This window comes from Aegilops tauschii, chromosome 6 (genome assembly GCF_002575655.3).
Source record: "Aegilops tauschii subsp. strangulata cultivar AL8/78 chromosome 6, Aet v6.0, whole genome shotgun sequence".
Classification (NCBI taxonomy): domain Eukaryota; kingdom Viridiplantae; phylum Streptophyta; class Magnoliopsida; order Poales; family Poaceae; genus Aegilops; species Aegilops tauschii.
In genome coordinates, this window is record NC_053040.3 from 26,471,713 (window position 1) to 26,499,235 (window position 27,523).

At 44.9% G+C, this 27,523-nt stretch overlaps 1 long non-coding RNA gene and 1 pseudogene across 1 annotated transcript; both read right to left on the reverse strand.

Moving 5' to 3' along the window:
• Nucleotides 1–23,198: 23,198 nt before the first annotated feature.
• LOC120967311 (uncharacterized) lies at nt 23,199–24,651 on the reverse strand. Its single transcript, XR_005761122.2, has 2 exons — nt 23,518–24,651; nt 23,199–23,384 (listed from the first exon to the last, which is right to left on the reverse strand). It is a non-coding gene; the product is annotated as an uncharacterized lncRNA (long non-coding RNA).
• A 254-nt stretch (nt 24,652–24,905) lies between these two features.
• LOC109769884 (desmethyl-deoxy-podophyllotoxin synthase-like) lies at nt 24,906–27,321 on the reverse strand (annotated as a pseudogene).
• Between the last annotated feature and the right edge of the window lie 202 nt (nt 27,322–27,523).

Here is a 27,523-nt window from a genome sequence, read left to right on the forward strand (position 1 = left end):
TTTATTATTGCCTCTAGGGCATATTTCCTTCAAGTACCCTAGTCCTACTTTGGTGGATGTATTGTGTGTTCTTGTGTTCTTGAGCTAGCTACGGGGTGTAACTTGCCCAAAAGAGCCGAATCCCTCTCCTGGTCGCCTCGGGCCTCCTTTTATAGGCAAAAAGGGGTCGCCACAGTGGCACACAGGAGGTGGAAAGGTGTACAGCGCGCGAGCTTATCGCCCGGCATTACGGGACAAAGCGCATTAAATGCGCTACTTAGGTGTCCATTAGCTTTATCGGGGACGGGAACGAGGCCCGTCCCGTCCGTCGCCGCTCCGCCTCGCTTTGACACGCGCCCAGGCCAGCGATGCGTGCGGTGCCATGTAGGCAGGCAGGCTGCTGAGGTGGCGCGGTGGTGCAGCCTTCACGAAGATCTGCATGCCACCACGCAGGTCCTTGCTGAGTTGGTGTAGATGCCGCTCGTCGCCACACAGGTGCCTGCCCAACTGGTTGAGCTAGCAGCTGCTTGGGGACGGCGGTGGAGTCTTGGTTGGTGCGGGCCTGTCAGTGGCCCCGCTGATGCCCTCGGCAAGGGTCTTGCCGGGGGCTCGGAAAGGGTCTTGCCATGGCGTTGCGGTCGTTCCCGGCAAGGCGCTTGCCGGGGGTCTTGTGGATTCCCTCGGCTGGGATCCCGCCGAGGGTCGCCGTCTTCTGGTCCTCATCTGATCTCACATGTTTATGATCTTGACAAAGATCTGCATGCCAACACAGAGGCGCCTCCCGAGCCCTGGTTCCAATGTAGTTGGTTGGTTGGTGTTGGAACCCACGGGCTCAAGGGAGGCCTGTTCTGCTGGCATCGGGCAAGTTGCCCCGGCAAGGCTCTTGCCGGGGCCGCGGAGGCCGCCCCGGCAAGGGTCTTGCCGGCGGAGTCCACCTCGCCCTTTTCCTCTCCTGTGTTTCTTGTCTTGGCGTGGCCTTGGTTGTCTTGCGCTTCGGCTTCTCTCCGGCTTCCCTCTTCTGCCCTGCTAGGTGTGGCCACGGCGCGTGGCTCTGACTGCCCGTGCACAAGTAAAGGGGTCAAAAGGAGAGCCCCTACTTTTGTACACCGACACATACATGGATCCCATCTCAGATTTCATGGCCTCAAGCCATTTTGTGGAATCTGGGCTCACCATCGCTTCTTCATAGTTCGTAGGTTCACTTTGGTCAAGTAACATGACCTCCAGAATAGGATTACCGTACCACTCTGGTTCGGATCTTACTCTGGTTGACCTACGAGGTTCGGTAGTAACTTGATCTAAAGTTTCATGATGAATATCATTAGCATCCTCACTAGTTGGTGTAGATGTCACAGGAACCGGTTTCTGTGATGAACTACTTTCCAATAAGGGAGCAGGTACAGTTACCTCATCAAGTTCTACTTTCCTCCCACTCACTTCTTTCGAGAGAAACTCCTTCTCTAGAAAGGATCCATTCTTAGCAACAAATGTTTTGCCTTCGGATCTGTGATAGAAGGTGTACCCAACAGTTTCCTTTGGGTATCCTATGAAGACACATTTCTCCAATTTGGGTTCGAGCTTATCAGGTTGAAGCTTTTTCACATAAGCATCGCAGCCCCAAACTTTAAGAAACGACAACTTTGGTTTCTTGCCAAACCATAGTTCATAAGGCGTCGTCTCAACGGATTTCGATGGTGCCCTATTTAACGTGAATGCAGCCGTCTCTAAAGCATAACCCCAAAACGATAGCGGTAAGTCAGTAAGAGACATCATAGATCGCACCATATCTAGTAAAGTATGATTACGACGTCCGGACACACCATTACGTTGTGGTGTTCCGGGTGGCGTGAGTTGCGAAACTATTCCGCATTGTTTCAAATGAAGACCAAACTCATAACTCAAATATTCTCCTCCACGATCAGATCGTAGAAACTTTATTTTCTATTTGCGATGATTTTCCACTTCACTCTGAAATTCTTTGAACTTTCCAAATGTTTCAGACTTATGTTTCATTAAGTAGATATACCCATATCTGCTCAAATCATCTGTGAAGGTGAGAAAATAACGATACCCGCCGCGAGCCTCAATATTCATCGGACCACATACATCAGTATCTATGATCTCCAACAAATCGGACCACATACATCAGCTTCTAGCATGAATAATCTCATGATCCCTTTGAGTCTGGGTGGCGGTCCATAGGATGATCACACGGGTACTCCGAGATATCCAAAAATACAGGCAACACTGGGTTCTCCAGGTGCCTCAATCCACCCATATGTAAATTAAAGTAGCCACCTTAAGTTGAACCATTAATTAACAATCTCACATCTGTCATGGAAAAATTCACTCAAACCCAATCCACGTCTATGAGCATAGCATAGCAATATAAGCAAACGTAGAAGTAACTCCCAATGGTTTGATATAAACAGGGCAATAGATACTACCTCAACTACTTCCCAAAACCCACATTTTAATCAGATCCTAATCATGCAATAGTTTGAGGATTGATCTAATGCAATAAAACTGGGTGGTAAATAGGTATGACCAAAGTGTTACTTGCCTTGTTGATGATCCGTGAAACCTAGAGACTCATAGTAGCACGCTTCGCACTCCGGGTACTCTATCGCAAACAAACAATACACACATAAGCAATCAAGCAAGGATGCACGGGTAAAACTCATAATAAAAGATCTAACCAAAAAGTTCAACTTAAGAACTCCGGTTTGCAAAAAGAATCAAATCGAACGAAGCAACGAAACTCAAACGGCGAAAGAAACAAGCTTCGTTTACTAATCTGGACCTAAGTCAAATTTTACAGTAGCAAAAACTTACTTGAGTTGGTTAAACTGAAAGAGGGTTTCAAGACGAAACTCTAGGCGCTTGAATCGCCTGATTCCGATAAACGAGCGAAAAGATATACTAAAACGAAAACAGATCTGAAATCGCGATTGAAAATAATCGCGAAAAAATCCGAGAAAAAGAAAAACTGACGAACAGGCTAACGAACGAACGTTCGCTGTCTGCGGTTAAACGACAAAAACCGTTCGGTAAAACGAACGTACGGACGAACGTCCGCGAAATAGACTAAACCAGAAAAAAAAAATAAAACCGATATAAAAAAATAAACCGGGGTTTTCTAAAAAACACGCATGGTTTTCCGGTGAAAACCGGCGACGGCGGCGGTCAACCTCGGGTGGCGGGACGGCGGCCGCGGGGGCGGCTCCGGCGTCGGGAGCGGTCGGTTGCGGGGCTCCGGATCAGGGCGGCGGCGACGAGGCATGATTCGCAAGTACCAAGTGATTCATAATCAAGTGATTCCAAAAGTCCATCAGTATGGAGTTTCTTCATGAGCTTTACACCAATATGACCTAAACGGCAGTGCCACAAATAAGTTGCACTATCATTATCAACTCTGCATCTTTTGGCTTCAATATTATGAATATGTGTATCACTACTATCGAGATTCAATATAAATAGACCACTCTTCAAGGGTGCATGACCATAAAAGATATTACTCATATAAATAAAACAACCATTATTCTCTGATTTAAATGAATAACCGTCTCGCATCAAACAAGATCCAGATATAATGTTCATGCGCAACGCTGGCACCAAATAACAATTATTTATGTCTAAAACTAATCCCGAAGGTAGACGTAGAGGTAGCGTGCCGACGGCGATCACATCGACCCTGGAACCATTTCCCACGCGCATCGTCACCTCGTCCTTAGCCAATCTTCGCTTAATCCGTAGCCCCTGTTTCGAGTTGCAAATATTAGCAACAGAACCAGTATCAAATACCCAGGTGCTACTGCGAGCATTAGTAAGGTACACATCAATATCATGTATATCACATATACCTTTGTTCACCTTGCCATCCTTCTTATCCGCCAAATACTTGGGGCAGTTCCGCTTCCAGTGACCAGTCTGTTTGCAGTAGAAGCACTCAGTCTCAGGCTTAGGTCCAGACTTGGGTTTCTTCTCCAGAGCAGCAACTTGTTTGATGTTCTTCTTGAAGTTCCCTTTCTTCTTCCCTTTACCCTTTTTCTTGAAACTGGTGGTCTTGTTGACCATCAACACTTGATGCTCCTTCTTGATTTCTACCTCCGCAGCCTTTAGCATTGCGAAGAGCTCGGGAATTGTCTTATCCATCCCTTGCATATTATAGTTCATCACGAAGCTCTTGTAGCTTGGTGGCAGTGATTGAAGAATTCTGTCAATGACACTATCATCCGGAAGATTAACTCCCAGTTGAATCAAGTGATTGTTATACCCAGACATTTTGAGTATATGTTCACTGACAGAACTATTCTCCTCCATCTTGCAGCTGTAGAACTTATTGGAGACCTCATATCTCTCAATTCGGGCATTTGCTTGAAATATTAACTTCAACTCCTGGAACATCTCATATGCTCCATGAAGTTCAAAACGTCGTTGAAGTCCCGGTTCTAAGCCATAAAGCACGGCACACTGAACTATCGAGTAGTCATCAGCTTTGCTCTGCAAGACGTTCTTAACGTCGTTAGTTGCATCTGCAGCAGGCCTGGCACCCAGCAGTGCTTACAGGACGTAATTCTTCTGTGCAGCAATGAGGATAATCCTCAAGTTACGGACCCATTCCGTGTAGTTGCTACCATCATATTTCAACTTAGCTTTCTCTAGGAACGCATTAAAATTCAACGGAACAACAGCAAGGGCCATCTATCTACAACAACATAGACATGCAAAATACTACCAGGTACTAAGTTCATGATAAATTAAAGTTCAATTAATCATATTACTTAAGAACTCCCACTTAGATAGACATCCCTCTAATCATCTAAGTGATCACGTGATCCATATCAACTAAACCTTGTGCGATCATCACGTGAGATGGAGTAGTTTTCAATGGTGAAATCACTATGTTGATCATATCTACTATATGATTCACGCTCGACCTTTCGGTCTCAGTGTTCCGAGGCCATATCTGCATATGCTAGGCTCGTCAAGTTTAACCCGAGTATTCTGCATGTGCAAAACTGGCTTGCACCCGTTGTATGTGAACGTAGAGCTTATCACACCCGATCATCACTTGGTGTCTCGGCACGACGAACTGTAGAAATGGTGCATACTCAAGGAGAACACTTATACCTTGAAATTTAGTGAGAGATCATCTTATAATGCTACCGTCGAACTAAGCAAAATAAGATGCATAAAAGATAAACATCACATGCAATCAATATAAGTGATATGATATGGCCATCATTATCTTGTGCCTTAGGTATCCATCTCCAAAGCACCGTCATGATCACCATCATCACCGGCGCGACACCTTGATCTCCATCGTAGCATCGTTGTCGTCTCGCCAACTATTGCTTCTACGACTATCGCTACCGCTTAGTGATAAAGTAAAGCAATTACATGGCGATTGCATTTCATACAGTAAAGCGACAACCATATGGCTCCTGCCAGTCGCCGATAACTCGGTTACAAAACATGATCATCTCCTACAATAAAATTTAGCATCATATCTTGACCATATCACATCACAACATGCCCTGCAAAAACAAGTTATACGTCCTCTACTTTGTTGTTGCAAGTTTTACGTGGCTGCTACGGGCTGAGCAAGAACCGTTCTTACATACGCATCAAAACCACAACGATATTTCGTCAAGTATGTGCTATTTTAACCTTCACAAGGATCGAGCGTAGCCACACTCGATTCAACTAAAGTTGGAGAAACTAACACCCGCCAGCCACCTGTGTGCGAAGCACGTCGGTAGAACTAGTCTCGCGTAAGAGTACGCATAATGTCTGTCCGGGCCGCTTCATCCAACAATACCGCCAAATCAAAGTATGACATGCTGGTAAGCAGTATGACTAGTATCGCCCACAACTCACTTTTGTTCTACTCGTGCATATAACATCTACGCATAAACCTAGCTCGGATGCCACTATTGGGGAACGTAGTAATTTCAAAAAAATTCCTACGCACACACAAGATCATGGTGATGCATAGCAACGAGACGGGAGAGTGTCGTCCACGTACCCTCGTAGACCGAAAGCGGGAGCGTTATGACAACGCGGTTGATGTAGTCGTACGTCTTCACGATCCGACCAATCCAAGTACCGAACGTACGGCACCTCCAAGTTCAGCACACGTCCAACTCGATGACGTCCCACGAACTCCGATCCAGCAAAGCTTTGCGGGAGAGTTTCGTCAACACAACGGCGTGATGACGGAGTTGATGATGCTACCGACGAAGGGCTTCGCCTTAGCACCGCTACGATATTACCGAGGTGGAATATGGTGGAGGGGGCACCGCACACGGCTAGAAGAGATCAACAGATCAACTTGTGTCTAGAGGTGCCCCCCTGCCCCCGTATATAAAGGAGCAAGGGGGGAGGCCGGCAGGCCCTTGGGCCGCGCCAAGGAGGGGGGAGTCCTCCTCCTAGTAGGACTAGGAAGAGGGAAGGGGAAAGGAAAGAGAGGGAGAGGGAGAGGGAAAGAGGGGCCGCGCCCCCCTCCCCTAGTCCAATTCGGACTCCTCATGGGAGGGGGCGCGCCACCTCCTGGGCTGCTGCCTTCTCTCTCCCCTCAGGCCCACTAAGGCCCAATACTTCCCCGGGGGTTCCGGTAACCCCTCCAGCACTCCGGTTTTCTCCGGAACCACCCGGAACACTTCCGGTGTCCGAATATAGCCGTTCAATTTATCGATCTTTATGTCTCGACCATTTCGAGACTCCTCGTCATGTCCATGATCATATTCGAGACTCCGAACTACCTTCAGTACATCAAAACACCTAAACTCATAATATTGATCGTCACCGAACTATAAGCGTGCGGACCATACGGGTTCGAGAACTATGTAGACATGACCGAGACACGTCTCCGGTCAATAACCAATAGCGGAACCTGGATGCTCATATTGGTTCCTACATATTCTACGAAGATCTTTATCGGTCAAACCGCATAACAATATACGTTGTTCCCCTTTTGTCATCGGTATGTTACTTGCCAGAGATTCGATCGTCGGTATCTCAATACCTAGCTCAATCTCGTTACCGACAAGTCTCTTTACTCATTCCGTAATGCATCATCCCGCAACTAACTCATTAGTCACATTGCTTGCAAGGCATATAGTGATGTGCATTACCGAGAGGGCCTAGAGATACCTCTCCGACAATCGGAGTGACAAATCCTAATCTCGATCTATGCCAACCCAACAAGTACCATCGGAAACACCTGTAGAGCACCTTTATCATCACCTAGTTATGTTGTGACGTTTGGTAGCACACAAAGTGTTCCTTCGGTAATCGGGAGTTGCATAATCTCATAGTCATAGGTGTATAAGTCATGAAGAAAGCAATAGCAGCAAACTAAAACGATCAAAGTGCTAAGCTAACGGAATGGGTCAAGTCAATCACATCATTCTCCTAATCATGTTATCCCGTTAATCAAATGACAACTCATGTCTATGGTTAGGAAACTCAACCATCTTTGATCAACGAGCTAGTCAAGTAGAGGCATACTAGTGACACTATGTTTGTCTATGTATTCACACATGTATTATGTTTCCGGTTAATACAATTCTAGCATGAATAATAAACATTTATCATGATATGAGGAAATAAATAATAACTTTATTATTACCTCTAGGGCATATTTCCTTCAGCGGCACCTCCACTTGGGCCCTTGTGGCCCAAGTTGCCTTCCACCTCTTTGCTTTTTAAGGCCCGTTGATATTTAACTAAATATAAAAGCCTTCTATAATTACTAGAGCCTTTTATATATAATTTAACATCACCCGAAACATTTTCCACCTATATATTAACTATGGAATACCCAGTATTGTCCGATAAACTCTGAAACACTTCTAGTGACCCCGAAACGCTTCCGGTTCCTCCCGAAACTATTTCTAATATTAATGAAACAATTTCACAAATAAATCCTTGATACTCTCATCCTACTAACATTCATCAAACCATGAGTATCTCAAGCTTCTGGCCCCGTTGGTTCGGTAAATCATAGACATGAAGAAAAACCCTTCATTCAATGACCAGTAGCGGAACTGTGGACGTCCACATCGGTTCCTATGATTGCACGAATGACACTCGAGTGAACCTTTGGTTATCATGTGACATTCGAGTGAACCATCGGTATCCTCCTGAGTCATCCACATGCTCACAATACCGTCTTCCTTGTTGCCGATTTTGTTCTTCTTTCTCGTTGAAGTGTTCCGGCATTCCTGTGACGTAGTCGCCTATGTCTGGCTAGACGATGATGGTTGCTGTCACACAGAGAGAGCCCTAAGAATATGTCTCCATCATCGGAGGAGCAAATCCCACTCTCCAGCTATCTATTCCCTTGTTAAAACTTTTCAATGAACCCGTAAGTTGTCTTTATGATCACCGTGTACTGATGACATTTGAGCAACCCCGAAGTCCATCATACAGTAGGAAGTGGCTATGACAGTCTCATGGTCTAAGGAACTAAAACACATGCTAACCCTCCGTGTTATAATAATTGATTTCAGACGATATTATCTCAAAGTATAACAAATAAGATTGGGTCGATTCAATATGATCGTTCTTCTAACATCATACACTCAATGTTGTTTTAGGACTAGCATTAGATTCAACGATATCCTAAGATCAGGAAAACTTGATCACCAACAACACTTGAGCCAGTCCTAGAGGCAAGACTGGGAACCTTTACTTTACCGTTTATCATTTCACACGTGCATATGAGTTTTCCACTGAATCACATATTCCAGTATCACCACAATTATAGCATGAAATATAAAGTCTTGATTATGAAGATGGAAATATAATAATATAATATTATTGCCTCTAGGGCATATTTCCAATAGTGGTTTTATTATCCACTTGATTAAAGGTTGGTTGTTTTTATTTTATTTTATTTTCTAGTTTAATTTTCTTTCCTTGTTAACCCATCATTTACTTTATATATATAATAGATAGCCATATGATCTACCCTACATGATTATGGTCAATCTGATCTAAATATGTGCAATGAATTATTTATTATATTTAGATTGTGTTTATGCCCTAGGTTTGATTTATAGATGCATAATTTTTTCCAGTTATTTGTGTTCCTTTTGCCAGTTCTGATGGGTAATCATTAGTTGAAAAAGGTGTGTATTAGCTAGGTCTAATCTTGCAAGTAAATGACCACGGTGATAGTAACTGGAAAAAGGTTGCATAGTATTATTGCCATACAGGATAAAGTTTGTATGAGACACTAAGAAAATCATGAAAACGATAATATGTCCTCTTGCTTAAGGAAAGTATCTGTTTATACTTAATACTTTGACGATGCAGAGAGAATCTCAGTCAAAAAAACCGGATTATTATCTATATATGCAGGGAGAGTCACAAACTATAGAATTATGGATGTACTGCCCATATAAGATCAAAATATTACACATAGCCTCTCATGAGCATGAAATATTTCGTATTTACTTTTTCACACGGCTATGTTACTTGCCGCCATTTTTATCTTATGGAGAGTTACAATTGATGAATCTATGAATTCTAGTCCAATTTTTACAATAGAAAATACTTCTGGCAATTTTTATGCGTACTTCTGTTTTCAGTTATTATTTATTCTGAAAATACAAAAAATATTATTTACCATATTATGTTTCAATATCTTGTATAACTAGCAAAGCTAGCAAGGGTGACAACCTTGTTAGTGTAGTTCGGAACACAAGTGATGTTTTATTTATGCTGCACAACTTATCAATGGTGTAAGAACCTTTTATCTCGTCAGATTGATACCATGATTTCTCAGTTGAGGGAAAACCTAGTACTAGCTACAAAGTCATGTACTTTGGGCCCCAACTACCTTACAATCTATACTGGTGTAAGAAGAAAGGAGTCACTCATCTTCAACTTCTCCTAGGCAAAGCATGCTTAACCTAGAGGTTCTTTGAAGATGAGATTCCAGAAAAGAAGGTGTATCTTATTGATATGAGCAATCCATCATCCTTATTAAGCTAAATGCCACATACACCAACACCCGGAGAGACCTACGTTCTGGTCAGCCAATCGGATTGTACTCTTTTGGCACACGTCCATGTGTTTAGTGCTGGCACATGTGCCATGTCGTGTGCCACGATAGGCCACACAAGCCAGGTGCCACCTGTGTGATCCCACACCCCACACATGCTCGTATAACCACGTGGGTCTACTCTGATACCATTATGACGTTATGCCTGGCTACCACTTAGAATCTAGACTGACCACACAGACCAAAACTTGCCTTCCTATGCACTTTGTGCTTACTCACGTGCACCTGGTAACAACTTTCCATCCAGTCACCCATCCTCAAATTTCCCTAGGCCAAGCATGTTTAACCTAGATGGTCTTTGGAGATGAGCTTCTGGAAAAGAAGGTGCGTATTGTTAACATGAGTACTCTATCTTTCCTATTAAGATATGATATAAAACACTTCCCCCAGGATTCTGCCTCCATTGGTTGTCGCTTGAGTTCTTCCCTGCGTCTGGGAATAGCTTAATCAATGGAAGTAAGCAGCGGATACTTGATACGTCTCCAACGTATCTATAATTTTTGATTGTTCAATGTTATTATATTATCTGTTTTGGATGTTTAATGGGCTTTAATATGCTTTTTTATATTATTTTTTGGGACTAACCTATTAACCGGAGGCCCAGTGCCAATTTCTGTTTTTGTCTATTTCAGTGTTTTGCAGAAAAGGAATACCAGACGGAATCCAAACGAAATGAAACCTTCGCGATGATCTTTCTTGGAACAAATGCAATCCAGAAGACTTCGAGTTGAAGTCTGGATCACCGCGAGGCGGTCACGAGGCAGGAGGGCACGCCCAGGGGGGTAGGCGCGCCCCCACCCTCGTGGGCCCCACGGAGCTCCACCGGCCTATTTCTTTCGCCTATATATACTCTTATACCCTAAAAACATCAGGGGAGCCACGAAACCACTTTTCCACAGCCGCAACCTTCTGTACCCGTGAGATCCATCTTGGGGCCTTTTCCGGCGCTCCGCCGGAGGGGGAATCGATCACGGAGGGCTTCTACATCAACACCATAGCCTCTCCGATGATGTGTGAGTAGTTTACCACAGACCTTCGGGTCCATAGTTATCAGTTAGATGGCTTCTTCTCTCTCTTTGATTCTCAGTACAAAGTTCTCCTCGATGTTCTTCGAGATCTATTCGATGTAATCCTTTTGCGGTGTGTTTGCCGAGATCCGATGAATTGTGGATTTATGATCATGTTTATCTATGAATAATATTTGGTTCTTCTCTGAATTCTTATATGCATGAATTGATATCTTTGCAAGTCTCTTCAAATTGTCGGTTTAGTTTGGCCTACTAGATTGATCTTTCTTGCAATAGGAGAAGTGCTTAGCTTTGGGTTCAATCTTGCGGTGTCCTTTCCCAGTGACAGCAGGGGCAGCAAGGCACGTATTGTATTGTTGCCATCGAGGATAAAAAGATGGGGTTTATATCATATTGCTTGAGTTTATCCCTCTACATCATGTCATCTTGCTTAATGCGTTACTCTGTTCTTATGAACTTAATACTCTAGATGCATGCTGGATAGCGATTGATGTGTGGATTAATAGTAGTAGATGCAGAATCGTTTCGGTCTACTTGACACGGACGTGATGCTTATATTCATGATCATTGCCTAGATATTCTCATAACTATGCGCTTTTCTATCAATTGCTCGGCAGCAATTTGTTCACCCACCGTGATACATGCTATCTTGAGAGAAGCCACTAGTGAAACCTATGGCCCCCGGGTCTATTTTCCATCATATAATCTTCTATTTTACATCATATTAGTTTCCCGTCAACTTGCCAATTTCTGTCGCCGTTCTTTTATTTTGCAATCTTTACTTTCCAATCTATACAACAAAAATACCAAAAACATTTACTTTACTATCTTTATTTGATCTCACTTTTGCGAGTGACCGTGAAGGGATTTACAACCCCTTTATCGCGTTGGTTGCAAGGTTCTTGATTGTTTGTGCAGGTACTAGGTGACTTGCGTGTTATGTCCTACTGGATTGATACCTTGGTTCTCAAAAACTGAGGGAAATACTTACGCTACTTTGATGCATCACCCTTTCCTCTTCAAGGGAAAACCAACGAATGCTCAAGAGGTAGCAAGAAGGATTTCTGGCACCGTTGCCGGGGAGATCTACGCTCAAGTCAAGACATACCAAGTACCCATCATAAAATCTTCTCCCTCGCATTACATTATTTGCCATTCGCCTCTTGTTTTCCTCTCCCCCACTTCTAAAACTAATTTCGAAAACCTTTGCCTTTGCCTTTTCTTTGCCTCTTTCCCGTTCGTCTTTTTCCGTTTGCTCGTTTCTTGTCAGCATGTCTGAAACTGGGGTGATTATCGGTGAAAATCTTGCGGGGAAACTTGAAACTTGCTCTTTGGATCCCGGAACTGAAAAGCCTCCTAATTACAAAACTAACATCTTTCGTATAGGAGAAGGTAATATTATTGGGAAACATGTTATTCAAGAATTCTTCGATGTACAGGATCCTTGCCTATTAATAAAAGAACTATTATTCTTGAGACAAATTGTTACGCTGATGCTATTGTCATGCTCGTTGAGAAATTTGTGCATCTTCATCCTGCTTTACAAACAGTGTTTTATGAACTCCCTAAAATCAATCAACCTATAGCTAAAAAGATTGCCAGTATTATCCTCATGCGTGAATTTGATTTTGTGATAAAGAAACTAGGGATATTTTTGCTTTCTATAAAAAGGATGTTGAACACCCTCCAATTATAGACATTCTCCATGATAGAGAAACTATGTATATTTTGGAATCTAGGGACTACCAATCTTACAGTGCAAATCTTAGGAAGAGGGTTCCTCATTCAGAGATATCTCAATCTTTGTATCTTGAGGCTTTTGAGGAGTTTGATTGGATAACTAGAGGAATTTATGTAGGATTTAATAGGGCTTGGTTGAATAAAATGATGTAAGAACCCGTTAGAAACGAGATACGGATTCTATATGATGATATTTACGGTGATAATCCCGATATGGGTTTATGAATGTTAAGGCTACCAACCAAAGTCCCTTCCATGATCTAAGTTCATCCACTAGGAGGGAAATAAAGGAAAGAATAGAATTGCTAAGACAAGTCTTGGAAGACTTGATGCCTAGCTAGGGGCGTTAAACGATAGCGCTTATTGGGAGGCAACCCAATTTTATTTTTGTTCTTTGCTTTTTGTTCCTGTTTAGTAATAAATAATTCATCTAGCCTCTGGTTAGATGTGGTTTTGTGTTTTAGTTAGTGTTTGTGCCAAGTAGAACCTTTAGGATAACCTACGGTGATAATTAATTCGATCTTGCTGAAAAACAGAAACTTTTGCGCGCACGAAAATAATTTTCATAAATCACATGAACGTGTTTTTCAGTTGATTATTTTTGCAGAAGATTAATAAACAAATTGCTTAGGACTTCCTAATTTCTCGGGATTTTTGGAGTTACAGAAGTATTCGAAAGTTACAGATTGCTACAGACTGTTCTGTTTTTGACAGATTCTGTTTTTCGTGTGTTGTTTGCTTATTTTGATGAATCTATGAGTAGTATCGGGGGGTATGAATCATAGAGAAGTTGGAATACAGTAGGTTTAACACCAATACAAATAAAGAATAAGTTCATTACAGTACCTTAAAGTGTTGGTTTGTTTTCTTATACTAACGGAGCTCATGAGTTTTTTTTGTTAAGTTTTGTGTTGTGATGTTTTCATGTTTTTGGGTAAAGATTTGATGGATTTTGGAATAAAGAGTGGCAAGAACCTAAGCTTGGCGAAGCCTAAGCTTGGGGATGCCCCGGAAGGCATCCCCTCTCTCGTCTTCATCTATCGGTAACTTTACTTGAGGCTATATTTTTATTCACCACATGATATGTGTTTTGCTTGGAGCGTCTTGTATGATTTTAGTCTGTGCTTTTAGTTTACCACAATCATCCTTGCTGTACACACCTTTTGTGAGAGACACACATGAATCGGAATTTATTAGAATACTCTATGTGCTTCACTTATATCTTTTGAGCTAGATAATTTTGCTCTAGTACTTCACTTATATCTTTTTAGAGCAGGGTGGTGGTTTTATTTTATAGAAATTATTGATCTCTCATGCTTCACTTATATTATTTTGAGAGTCTTTTAGGACAGCATGGTAATTTGCTTTGGTTATAAAACTAGTCCTAATATGATGGGCATCCAAGATGGGTATAATAAAAACTTTCATATAAAGTGCGTTGAATACTATGAGAAGTTAGATGCTTGATGATTGTTTTGAGATATAAGGATGGTGATATTAGAGTCATGCTAATGGAGTAGTTGTGAATTTGAGAGATACTTGTGTTAAAGTTTGTGATTCCCGTAGCATGCACGTATGGTGAACCGTTATGTGATGAAGTTGGAGCATGATTTATTTATTGATTGTCTTCCTTATGTGTGGAGGTCGGGATCGCGCGATGGTTAACTCCTACCAACCCTTCCCCTAGGAGCATGCATGTAGTACTTTGTTTTGATGAATTGTAGATTTTTGCAATAAGTATGTGAGTTCTTTATGACTAATGTTGAGTCCATGGATTATACGCACTCTCACCCTTCCACCATTTGCTGGCCTCTCTTGTGCCGCGCAACTCTTGCCGGTACCATAAACCCACCATATACCTTCCTCAAAACAGCCACCATACCTACCTATTATGGTATTTCCATAGCCATTCCGAGATATATTGTCATGCAACTTTCCACCGTTCCGTTTATTATGACACGCTCCATCATTGTCATATTGCTTTGCATGATCATGTAGTTGACATCGTTTGTGGCAAAGCCACCATTCCTAATTTTTTCATACATGTCACTCTTGATTCATTGCACATCCCGGTACACCGCCGGAGGCATTCACATAGAGTCATATTTGGTTCTAAGTATCGAGTTGTAATTCATGAGTTGTAAGTAAATAAAAGTGTGATGATCTTCATTATTAGAGCATTGTCCCATGTGAGGAAAGGATGATGGAGACTATGATTCCCCCACAAGTCAGGATGAGACTCCAGACTTTATGAAAAATAAAAGAGGCCAAAGAAGCCCAAATAAAAAAAAGAGGCCAAAGAAGCCCACAAAAAAAGGAGAGAAAAAGAGAGAAGGGAGAATGTTACTATCCTTTTTCCACACTTGTGCTTCAAAGTAGCACCATGATCTTCATGATAGAGAGTCTCTTTTGTTGTCACTTTCTTATACTAGTGGGAATTTTCGTTATAGAACTTGGCTTATATATTCCAATGATGGGCATCCTCAAATTGCCCTAGGTCTTCGTGAGCGAGCAAGTTGGACGCACACCCACTTAGTTTCTTTTTTTGAGCTTTCATACACTTATAGCTCTAGTGCATCCGTTGCATGGCAATCCCTACTCACTCACATTGATATCTATTGATGGGCATCTCCATAGCCCGTTGATACGCTTAGTTGATGTGAGACTATCTTCCTCCTTTTTGTCTTCTCCACAACCACCATATTCTATTCCACCTATAGTCTTATGTCCATGGCTCACGCTCATGTATGGCGTGAAAGTTGAAAAAGTTTGAGAATACTAAAGTATGAAACATTTGCTTGGCTGAAACCGGGGTTGTGCATGATTTAAATATTTTGTGTGATGAAGATAGAGCATAGCCAGACTATATGATTTTGTAGGGATAACTTTCTTTGGCCATGTTATTTTGAGAAGGCATAATTGCTTTGTTAGTATGCTTGAAGTATTATTATTCTTATGTCAATATTAAACTTTTGTCTTGAATCTTTCGGATCTGGACATTCATGCCACAATAAAGAAATTACATTGAACATTATGTTAGGTAGCATTCCACATCAAAAATTCTGTTTTTATCATTTACCTACTCCAGGACGAGCAGGAATTAAGCTTGGGGACGCTTGATACGTCTCCAACGTATCTATAATTTTTGATTGTTCCATGCTATTATATTATCTGTTTTGGAGTTTAATGGGCTTTAATATGCTCTTTTATATTTTTTTTTGGACTGACCTATTAACCGGAGGCCCAGTGCCTATTTTGTTTTTTGCCTATTTTAGTGTTTTGCAGAAAAGGAATACCAAAGGAATCCAAACGGAATGAAACCTTCGCAATAATCTTTCTTGGAACAAATGCAATCCAGAAGACTTGGAGTTGAAGTCTGGAACACCGCGAGGCGGTCACGAGGCAGGAGGGCGCGCCTACGGGCGCGCCCAGGGGGGTAGGCGCGCCCCCACCCTCGTGGGCCCCATAGAGCTCCACCGACCTATTTCTTCCGTCTATATATACTCTTATACCCTAAAAACATCAGGGGAGCCACGAAACCACTTTTCCACTGCCGCAACCTTCTGTACCCGTGAGATCCCATCTTGGGGCCTTTTCCGGCGCTCCGCCGGAGGGGGAATCGATCACAAAGGGCTTCTACATCAACACCATAGCCTCTCCGATGATGTGTGAGTAGTTTACCACAGACGTTCGGGTCCATAGTTATTAGCTAGATGGCTTCTTCTCTCTCATTGATTCTCAATACAAAGTTCTCCTCCATGTTCTTGGATATCTATTCGATGTAATACTTTTGCGGTGTGTTTGCCGAGATCCGATGAATTGTGGATTTATGATCAAGTTTATCTATGGATAATATTTGGTTCTTCTCTGAATTCTTATATGTATGATTTGATATCTTTGCAAGTCTCTTCGAATTATCGGTTTAGTTTGGCCTACTAGATTGATCTTTCTTGCAATAGGAGAAGTGCTTAGTTTTGGGTTCAATCTTGCGGTGTCCTTTCCCAGTGACAGCAGGGGCAGCAAGGCACGTATTGTATTGTTGCCATCGAGGATAAAAGGATGGGGTTTATAACATATTGCTTGAGTTTATCCCTCTACATCATGTCATCTTGCTTAATGCGTTACTCTGTTCTTATGAACTTAATACTCTAGATGCATGCTGGATAGCGGTCGATGTGTGGAGTAATAGTAGTAGATGCAGAATCGTTTCGGTCTACTTGACACGGACGTGATGCTTATATTCATGATTCATTGCCTAGATATTCTCATAACTATGCGCTTTTCTATCAATTGCTCGGCAGTAATTTGTTCACCCACCGTGATACATGCTATCTTGAGAGAAGCCACTAGTGAAACCTATGGCCCCCGGGTCTATTTTCCATCATATAATCTTCTATTTTACATCATATTAGTTTCCCGTCAACTTGCCAATTTCTATCGCCGTTCTTTTATTTTGCAATCTTTACTTTCCAATCTATACAACAAAAATACCAAAAACATTTACTTTACTATCTTTATTTGATCTCACTTTTGCGAGTGACCGTGAAGGGATTTACAACCCCTTTATCGCGTTGGTTGCAAGGTTCTTGATTGTTTGTGCAGGTACTAGGTGACTTGCGTGTTATCTCCTACTGGATTGATACCTTGGTTCCCAAAAACTGAGGGAAATACTTACGCTACTTTGCTGCATCACCCTTTCCTCTTCAAGGGAAAACCAATGCATGCTCAAGAGGTAGCAATACTCATCCTTGCAAATATCTTCGACCGCCATTAATACAGAGTCTTATTCTCCTAACACTTGCCCTCCACGTAAAAACTCCGGGGCGAACTGCATGCATAAAGAAGACATCGAAAATCCCCCACGCCACCTTCTTCCTCCTCTGCCCACCCAACCACCCCAAACACCCCCCACCGCCCATCCCCGATCCGCCCCACCTCCCTCCACCTTCCACCCGTCCTGCCCTCCCCACGCCGACTTGTAAACCAGACCGCGTCATTCCTTTTTTCTTTCTTTGGTAAGGAAGGGACGGCTATTCCCACAGGTTGATCTTGATAAAATGTGCAGCGCAGCCACAGCCCCGTCGCGGCCTTCCTCCCCCCGCCAGCGTGCCGAGCTGGTCCTCGTGCCCCCGGGACACCTCCCAGCACCAGCCACCGCCGGATCCAGGCCGCGGTGTCCTCCCACCACCGGATCCAGGCCACGGCGACGCCCTCGCAATGCCCCATCGCCAGATCAGCCACGTCCACCTCCCCTTCGCCTCCATCGAGCACTCTACCTTCTCATCCTTACTTCTACTCTGTCGGCGAAGAACCGGAGTCACGGCCACCAAGGTGCTCCTCCTCCTGGCTCCTCCCCGGCCGCGCCATGGCCCTACCTCGCCGGCACCGCAACTCCGCCGCCTCCAAGTCCTCGCACCCCGGTCGTCGTGCCCCACGGCACACCCACCGCCTCCCATCACTGCTGATGGCCTAGATCCGCCCCAACCCGGTAGGATCCGAGGCTCTTTGGCTTCAATGTGTGGCTTTGTCACGCGGGTGGGCAGGAGGAGGGGCATGTGCGCCACCGCATGTTGGATGTCGTGGTCCCGCCGGTCGGCTAGTGCAGTTCGTCCCCCCCCCTGACGAGCAGCACAACAGTGTTGCCCTGGGGGTCCTTGACTGCTGCCAGCAGGAGGAGAAGTCCACTGAGCGTCTAGGTGTACTGGATCGAAGGTGAGTTCACCACCCCACAAACCCTCCACTTCAGCAACAAAATCGGGGGTGAACGGCATGGCGACGAGGGCTCGTGCAGCTCGGTCGCGAACCCTTTGCAGCTCGGTGGTGGCCCCGTCTTCGTGCAGCTTGGTCGGATGTGCAGTGCAGTGCTAACCGCCCATCCGCACTGCAGTTCGCCGGGTAGATGTGTTGACCCATCCAAGATCAACTGCACCCCCTTCCCCCGCTGACGCCCTGCAGTCCAGTACGTGGGTGCACGTAGCACGCCCCACTGGCGCCGTGCAGTCCAAAGTGTGGGTGTGCAAGCAGAATGCCACCCATTCCCATTGTAAAGAGCGATTTGTAAGGCACTCATTTACTTCGCTAAAGTTTTTGTCGGATGCAGTTTGGAACGCCAAAAAAATTGTATAAAAATACACTTCATTAGTCTCCTCTCGGAGAGAGTGACAAAAAGACAAAAAGAAACATTCAATATACTTTTTAGAAAGCCAAGGTAAAAAGACATGCAGTCAACTCGTCTCATCCCTGTGGTTCACTTCCCATAATGTCGCGCCTCACTTGCTCCCAACAGTGAAGTGCGAAAAATTGTTACGAAAACGAGAAAAAAGTAATGTGGTTCACTTCTTAATGGTGTCGCGGTTTGATACGTCTCCAACGTATCTATAATTTTTTATTGTTCCATGTTGTTATATTATCAAGCTTGGATGTTTTATAATCATTTTATAGTCATTTTATATCATTTTTGGTAGTAACCTATTGACCTAGTGCCAAGTGCCAGTTGCTATTTTCCCATGTTTTTTACATCACAGGAAATCAATATCAGACGGAGTCCAAATGCCCCGAAACTCCATGATGAATTTTTATGGGCCAGAAGGAACACAACGGGCCTTGGCTGCGCCTGGGAGGTGCCCTGAGGGGGGCACAACCCACCAGGGCGCGCCAGGAGGCCCAGACGTGCCCTGGTGGGTTGTGCCCACCTCCGGTGCCCCCCGGACCGCCTCTTTCCTCTATAAATATCCCAATATTCCAGAAACCCTAGAAGCGTCGACGAAATATTCATCCAGGCGACGCAGAGTCAGAACCACTAGATCCAATCTAGACACCATCTCGGATGGGGTTCCCCACCTCCATTGGTGCCTCTCCGATGATGCGTGAGTAGTTCTTTGTAGACCTTCGGGTCCGTAGTTAGTAGCTAGATGGCTTACTCTCTCTCGCTGGATTCTCAATACAATGGTCTCTTAGAGATCCATATGATGTAACTCTTTTGAAGTGTGTTTGTTGGGATCGATGAACTTTGAGTTTATGATCATATCTATCTTTTTATATCCATGAACGTTATTTGAGTTTCTTTGATCTCTTATATGCATGATTGCTTATAGCCTCGTATTTCTTCTCCGATATTTGGGTTTTGTTTGGCCATCTTGATCTATTTATCTTGCAATGGGAAGAGGTGCTTTGTAGTGGGTTCGATCTTACGGTCCTTGATCCCAATAACAGAAGGGGAACCGACACGTATGTATCGTTGCTACTAAGGATAAACGATGGGGTCTATCTCTACATAGATAGATCTTGTCTACATCATGTCATCGTTCTTATTGCATTACTCTGTTTCTCCATGAACTTAATACACTAGGTGCATGCTGGATAGCGGTCGATGTGTGGAGTAATAGTAGTAGATGCAGGCACGAGTCGGTCTACTAATCTTGGGCGTGATGCCTATATAATGATCGTTGCCCAACAGTAATTTGTTCACCCACCATTTGCTATTTTTCTCGAGAGAAGCCACTAGTGAAACCTACGGCCCCCGGGTCTTCTTTCTCATATATTTGCCTTTGCGATCTATTTTTCTCTTGCATTTATTTTCAGATCTATTAAACCAAAAATAGAAAAATACCTTGCTGCAATTTATTCTTATTTATTTTATTTGGCGTTCGATCTCAATCTACTACAATTTATCTCACGTCCGTTTGCCTATCTTGAGGCGCCGTACCCCGGAAGGGATTGACAACCCCTTTAACACGTCGGGTTGCGAGGACTTGTTATCTGTGTGCAGGGGCTGTTTACGTTGTGTTGCTTGGTTCTCCTACTGGTTCAATAACCTTGGTTTCATGTCTGAGGGAAATACCTACCGCCACTGTGCTGCATCATCCCTTCCTCTTTGGGAAAATACCGACGTAGCTTCGAGCGACATCACGGTTCACTTCGGCCCGATGTGAAAGCGTGGTCAACTTCCTCGCTCGAGAAAAATACTTCTCAATAAAAGAAATCATGCAGTGCGCTTGTCCATCTAAAGCAGTGCGTTTTTCTGTCTGATGCAGTTCGTTCCTCTGTCTGATGCGGTTCAGTCGACGATTTGGGTGTCACGAAAAACAGAGTGTCCGCGTTTCGGTAATTTTAAAACTGGTCTTAAACCATAAGGAATTAGAGGAAGCGTTCAACATGAAAAAGTTGCGTCTCGACAATATCTTTCAAATGGCGTATAATTTTAATCATTCTGATCAGCGCTTTGTAAAAAAATTCACGAAACACGGCCGCTGCTTCTCGTCGTCAGTCGAACGATTTTCAAAATTAACTAAATACCGTAAAGAATCTCAAAAACATTTCAACATGGAAGTTGCGCCTCGTCTATAGCTTTTCAACGGTATATTACACGCCTCTTTTTGACAAACGGTTAAAAAACGGGAGCGGAAACAATACCGAAATTTTGAAATAATTTGAAAAAACAGAATCCTGCGATTTAGTAAACTTGAACCTGCTCTTAAACCGTAACGAATTAGAGAAAATAATAGATATGAAAAAGATGTGCCTCGGCAATATCTTTCCAAGGGTGTATCATTTGCTTCATTCCGACGAGCGGTTTAGAAAAGAACGGGAAAAAACGCTCATTGCCACTCATCATACACCGCACCGTTTTCAAAACAGTTCTTAAACCGTGAGGAATCTCAAAAAGTGTTCAACATGAAGAAGTTGCACCTAATTCATAGCTTTTCAACAGTATATTACACGCCTCGTTCCGACAAAGGTTAAAAAACTAGAGCAAAAAAGGTACCGAAAAAACACAGCGTGCAGTCTTTTTGCGACGCGCTTCACGCTCAACGCAAGTGCACGTCATTGTTTGAACCAAGTGTGCTGCAGTACTCACGCGAGTGAACTTCCCGTCGCAAAAAAACTGCACGCCGTGTTTTTTCGGTACTGTTTTCGCTATAATTTTTTAACTGTTTACCGGAACAAGGCGTATAATATACCGTTGGAAAGCTATGGATTAGGCGCAACTTCGACATGTTGAACACTTTTCGAGATTCCACACGGTTTAAGAGCAGTTTTGAAAATGGTGCGTCCCATGACGAGTGGCAGGGACCGTTTTTTCGCGATTTCTTCTAAACCGCTCGTCAGAATGAAGCAAATGATACACCGTTGGAAAGATATCGTCGAGGCGCATCTTTTTCATATATATTATTTTCTCTAATTCATTACGGTTTAAGATCCGTTTCAAATTTACTAAATCGCGGAATTCTGTTTTTCAATTTTTTTCAATTTTTCGGTACTGTTTTTGCTCTAGTTTTTGAACCGTTTGTCGAAACGAGGCGTGTACTACGTCGTTCGAAAGCTATGGACAAGACGCAACTTTCATATGTTGAAATGTTTTTGAGGATTCCTTACGGTTTTAAGTTAATTTTGAAAATCGTGCGGCGGATGACGAGTGGCAGCGGCCGTTTTTCTTGAAACTTTACAAACCGCTGGTCAGAATGATTCAAACGATACGCCGTTGGAAAGATATCGACGAGGCGCAACTTTTTCATGTAGAACACTCTCGCTAATTCTTTACGGTTTAAGAGCGGTTTTGATTTACCGAAAAGCGGACACTCTGTTTTTCGCGAGAGCAAAATCGTCGTGTGTACTTCATCGGATAGAAGAACGCACTGCTTCAAACGGAAACCGCACTGCAGCAAACAGTCAATTGTACTTCATCATTTCTTTTTGTCAGACATAAACTTTCTCGCACAAGTTTTTGTTGTCTTTTTTTCAACTTTTTTTTCAAACGAGAGTGGACCACAACACTTCCGAAAGTGAACCGTAAGACTACCAAAAGTGAACCTCATGAGTTCTTGTTGTCTTTTTTCATACTTATTAATTTTTTACGCGCGTTGACCAAGCGAGTGGACCTTTCATCGGACAGAAGAACGCACTGCTTCAAACGGAAAACCGCACTCCAGCAAGCAGTCAAGTGAACTTCATGATTTCCTTTTGTCGGACGTAAACTTTCTCGCACGAGTTTTTGTTGTCTTTTTTTCAACTTTTTTTGAACGGCGGTGGACCACAGCAAGCAGTCAAGTGAACTTCATGATTTCTTTTTGTCGGATGTAAACTTTCTCGCACAAGTTTTTGTTGTCTTTTTTTTCAACTTTTTTTGAACGGGGATGGACCACAACACTTCTGAAAGTGAACCACAACACTACCAAAAGTGAACCTCACGAGTTTTTGTTGTCTTTTTTTCGTACTTATTAAGTTTTTACGTGCGTTGACCAAGCTAGTGGACCGCAAGGACTAAGCGAGTGAACTACATCTAATATAGAAGCGAGCTTCTTTTTTGAGATGTTTTTGTTTTCTGTTTACCAAGTGGACAACAGAGAAGTTTTATAGCGAACCGCAGACCAAAGTGAGCTTCAAAAGATGGACATCCATCTAATTGTTATACACAGCTATACACACATACAGAATCTGGACTCTCCACCAGCCGAATCGCGGTAATGAACTGCAGTGTTTTACAATGAACTAATGAAGTGCAGTTTTCAACAAATTTGAGGAACAGGCCATCCAACCGAACTGCATCACTTCACCTTTTCCTGCAAAAATAAGTAAAATGAACCTCAATAGCAAACCACAGCGGACTTCATTTGCACATTTTTTTCTCTTCAGAAAAGCACAAAATCAATGAAGTGCAGAAGAGCACTATGCTTCTCCTGATGCTCTACTCACCATGCTTGCAGGAGGCCGCGGGGAAGGGGGGTGCAGTGGGGAGAGGATGCCCACGGGAACCTCCAGATTGGTCCAGTGAGCTGCACACGATGCGCCCGCGAGCTGCACCTGCACGTGCACGCGAGCTGCATACTGTGAGTCGCTGGTGCGACGGCTACCAGAGAGGAAGACAGCCACGCATAGGTAGGCTACCGGAGAGAGTAATTTGGGGAAGGGGTTGAGCTCGTGAGGAAGGAGAAGGTCACGCAGAGGGTAGGCAGTGGCCATGCCATGCACCATTCAGGAGGATCCAGCCGCCATGGAGGCGGATCTGGGCTGGGGAAGGGAGGGAGTTGCGCCCAGTCGGTGGTCATGTAAGGCACGCAGGGGGTGGCGCGAGGTCGGAGGCACGGGAGTTGAGGAGGTCGCTCCCCGTGTGGCGCACGGCCGGGGCGCGGCGGCGCCGACGGTGGAAGAAGCCGGATGCGGGCGCGGCGGCACCAGTAGGGAAGAAACTAGATGCGTGTGGTGCGGCGCCAGCGCTGGAAGAGGCCAGATGCGGGTGGGGCAGCGCCGACGGAGGAAGAAGCCGGATGCGGGCGGGGCGGCGCCGGCGGGGGAAGAAGCTGGGTGGGGTGGTGCGGCGTCGGTTGCGCTGGCTAGAACAGGAGGGAGGTGGCGGGGCTTGGTGGGGCGCCGGGGGGTGGTGGGGTACGGACTGGGTGGGTGGTAGTGGGCGCGGGGTAGGTGGGTGTTGGGGGCGCCGCCGCGGGGTAGTCCAGGAAAGAAGAAGGTGGGGGTCGGGGGTTAGTGGGGAAGTGGGCTGCGGGCCGGAAGAAGGTGGGGATGAGGAGGAAGGTGGTGGAGGTAGGTGGGGGCTCGTGCGGAGGAGGCGAGGCCGAATCCTGGCCATCGCAGCTCTGGGGCTCGGCCGCCGGAGGTAGTTGGCTAGGCGGGGGCCACGGCCCTGTGCGGCGGCGGCGGTGGGCGGGATAGGAAGGCGGGTCAGGGAAGGATGGTGGGGCGGAGGAGGGGGTGGGGCGGGATGGTGGTGGTGGTGGGGTGGGGCGCCGCGGTTATCGGGTCCGCCCCGCGGTCACCGGCTCTCCGGAGGGGTTGTGGGCGGCGGTGCTTGGGGGTAGGTGGTGTTGGTGTGGGGCGCCGATGGGGCAGGGGAGGGAGGTTGTGGAGCTCGGGGGGAGTGGTGGGTCGTGGGAGGAGCGGTGGGTTTTGTTTGCTTTTGGTTCGGGGTGTTATCAGAATAAGCTGGTTGATGTGCAGAATAAGGTCTTAAGGGGTGTTGTTAGAATAGACCCACCCTATATATATATATATATATATATATATATATATATATATATATATATATATATATATATATATATATATATATATATAAGGCACTAGTAGATGAGAATTCAACTTCCCTTATTAATGCAAGTGCAAATCAAATCGGAGGCACACGGACCACTGGGTGTAGATACAGATCGTTCTTCCGCCCGACAGTGACTCCCGTCTTCTCTGTCATGTCTAGCCCGTCAGGCTTCACCCCACTCGGGAGCTCCCAATAGAAGTGGTAGAGAAGTGCGGTGAGCACGATCTCAATGTTGGCTTGAGCAAATGTCATTCCAGGGCACATCCTTCGACCCGCCCCAAACGGTATGTACTCGAAGTTTGTGCCTTTGAAGTCAACTGTGCCAGACTCGAACCTCTCTGGTTTGAATTCCTCGGGGTCTTCCCAGTGCTTAGGGTCTCTACCAATCGCCCATGCATTCACCAACACCGTGGTACCCGAGGATTTTGCAAGGCTCCCTAGCCTCCCTAGGGAGAAGCAATGGTGCGCCTAGATGCAACCTCATCGTTTCCTTGATGACAGGTTTGAGGTACTTGAGATTGCTCAATCCATCCTCGGTGACTTTAGGCTTTTCTTGGAGGTTGTCGCGTACTTCAGCTTGTACTTTCTGCATCACATTTGGGTTCCTCATGAGTTCCGACATGGCCCATTGCAGCGTGGTACCTGATGTCTCGCTCCCAGCATCAAATACATCCTGTAGTATGTCGATTTACACAGTTTAGAAAGTGCAAGTTGTTCTTGGCATTCAAGGTTCTGCCGACGTTTAAAAGTGAGACATCAAGTAGCAAATCCTAGAATAATAGTGAATGTAACATATGTCATTTTTTTGGATTCAGAGTGAAGTGAAGAAGAAAAACAAATTAAGAGACCTAGTGTGTTGCTAAACTACTCTCTCCTTAAAAAAAATGCTTGACCTTTTTCAGTTGGTGAACTCAATGTCGCATGATCGTTCTGCATATGCCATGGTTATTTCTCGAAGTGAAGAGACTTAGTGGTGTAAGCGACTGTGTAGTTACTGATGTTCGCCTAGAGCAAAATAATGTTAGCCATGTTTTCGCAAACTTCGGTAGGACGGAGGATCGCACGGTCGTTTGGATCCAATCCGGTCAGGTTAATGTCCTTAGCTTGTGTAAGAACTCCTTTGCTCTTGAGTAATACACTCTCATTCCTCTCCGCAAAAGAGAAATGCTTGACCTTTTTTAATCTATGTTTGCTCAAACTTTTTGTGTGATATAAATTTCGAAACAGTTTTAACATTGACAACAGCACATCGATAATACTAAATCTGTCACGAAATGTAGTTCCAAAATGTGTAATTAGATTTGTTTAGTACAACAAGTTTTAAGTACTCCCTTCGTTCCTAAATATAAGTCTTTTCAGAGATTCCAGTATGAACTACATACAGATGTATATAAAGTTATAGAAACATTTTAGAATGTAGATTTACTCATTTTGCTTCGTATGTAGTTCGCATTGAAATCTCTAAAAGACTTATATTTAGGTACGGAAGGAGTATAACACAACGCAGAGGACAAAATAATCTGAAACAAAGGAGCTGGTGCACTTACAAGTATAACTGCTTTGACTGTTCCCATGGTGAGAGGCACGTTCAGGCCACCCTCCTTTCGAATCCTCAAGAGCGTGTCGACTAGGTCCTCTACTCCTTCCTCCACGCCGCCGTTGGCTGAGGCGGCGCTCCTCTGCTCTTCGTGTTGCTTGATCGCGTACTCCATGAGCTCGAAGTTCTTGCGGTGGTTTTCCTCCGCCAGCCGTGCCGTGCCGCTGATGAAATTCGCGAGCCATGATGACGGGAACAAGTCGCCAAGGTTGAACCCGGTGGCGAGCTTCAGCGCTTCCTCGAGTGACTGCAAGAACTCCTCCCGCCTCTTGAACCTGTCCACGATCATGGCGCGCACCGCCGAATCGGCGATGACCACGGAGATCCGCTCGCTCACGTTCACGGGCTCCCCGGGCGGCACCGCCGCAACAGCAGCCACGAGGCGGCTGACCTCGTCCTCCCTGATGTGGCGGAACGACTGCACGCGGCGCGCGCTGAGAAGCTCCTGGACGCAGATCTTGCGGAGCTGCCGCCACAGGGTGCCGTAGCGTGCGAATACCAGCCCTTCCCCTTCAGAGACCATGATCTTCATGGTGGGGCTCCACGGCCGCGTGGCAAAGACTACGTCGTGTGTCCGCATGATCTCGCAGGCAGCCTCTGGGGACGTGGCCACCACGACCGGGACCTCCCCGAGCTTGAGCTACATGAGCGGCGTGTCCAGCCGGCGCGCGAGGTCGGCCATGACACGGTGCACGAGCGGGTTACCGGCGAGGTGGTGCAGGCTGCCGATGACCGGCAGCCGCCATGGGCCAGGTGGAAGACGCACGCTGCCACGCTTGCTGTTGAGCTTGAGAAGCAGGAGAGGAAGTAGGAGAGCAAAGAAAAGGCAGATGCAGTACGCCGATTGCTCCATGGCGAGCGCCCGAGTGAAGAGTGTTCAGCCAAGGCGCAGCGTGGTGGTGCTGATGGATTTGTGTGTGACTGGAAGGCACGGTCTTATCTCTTATATACAAAGAGGTTAGTAATTTCAACGGAGAACACGGGTGTTGTCTTAGCTGTAGATAAGCGTTTCCTGATGCGAGAGCGAATGGTGGGGATTGATACGTACGCGATGC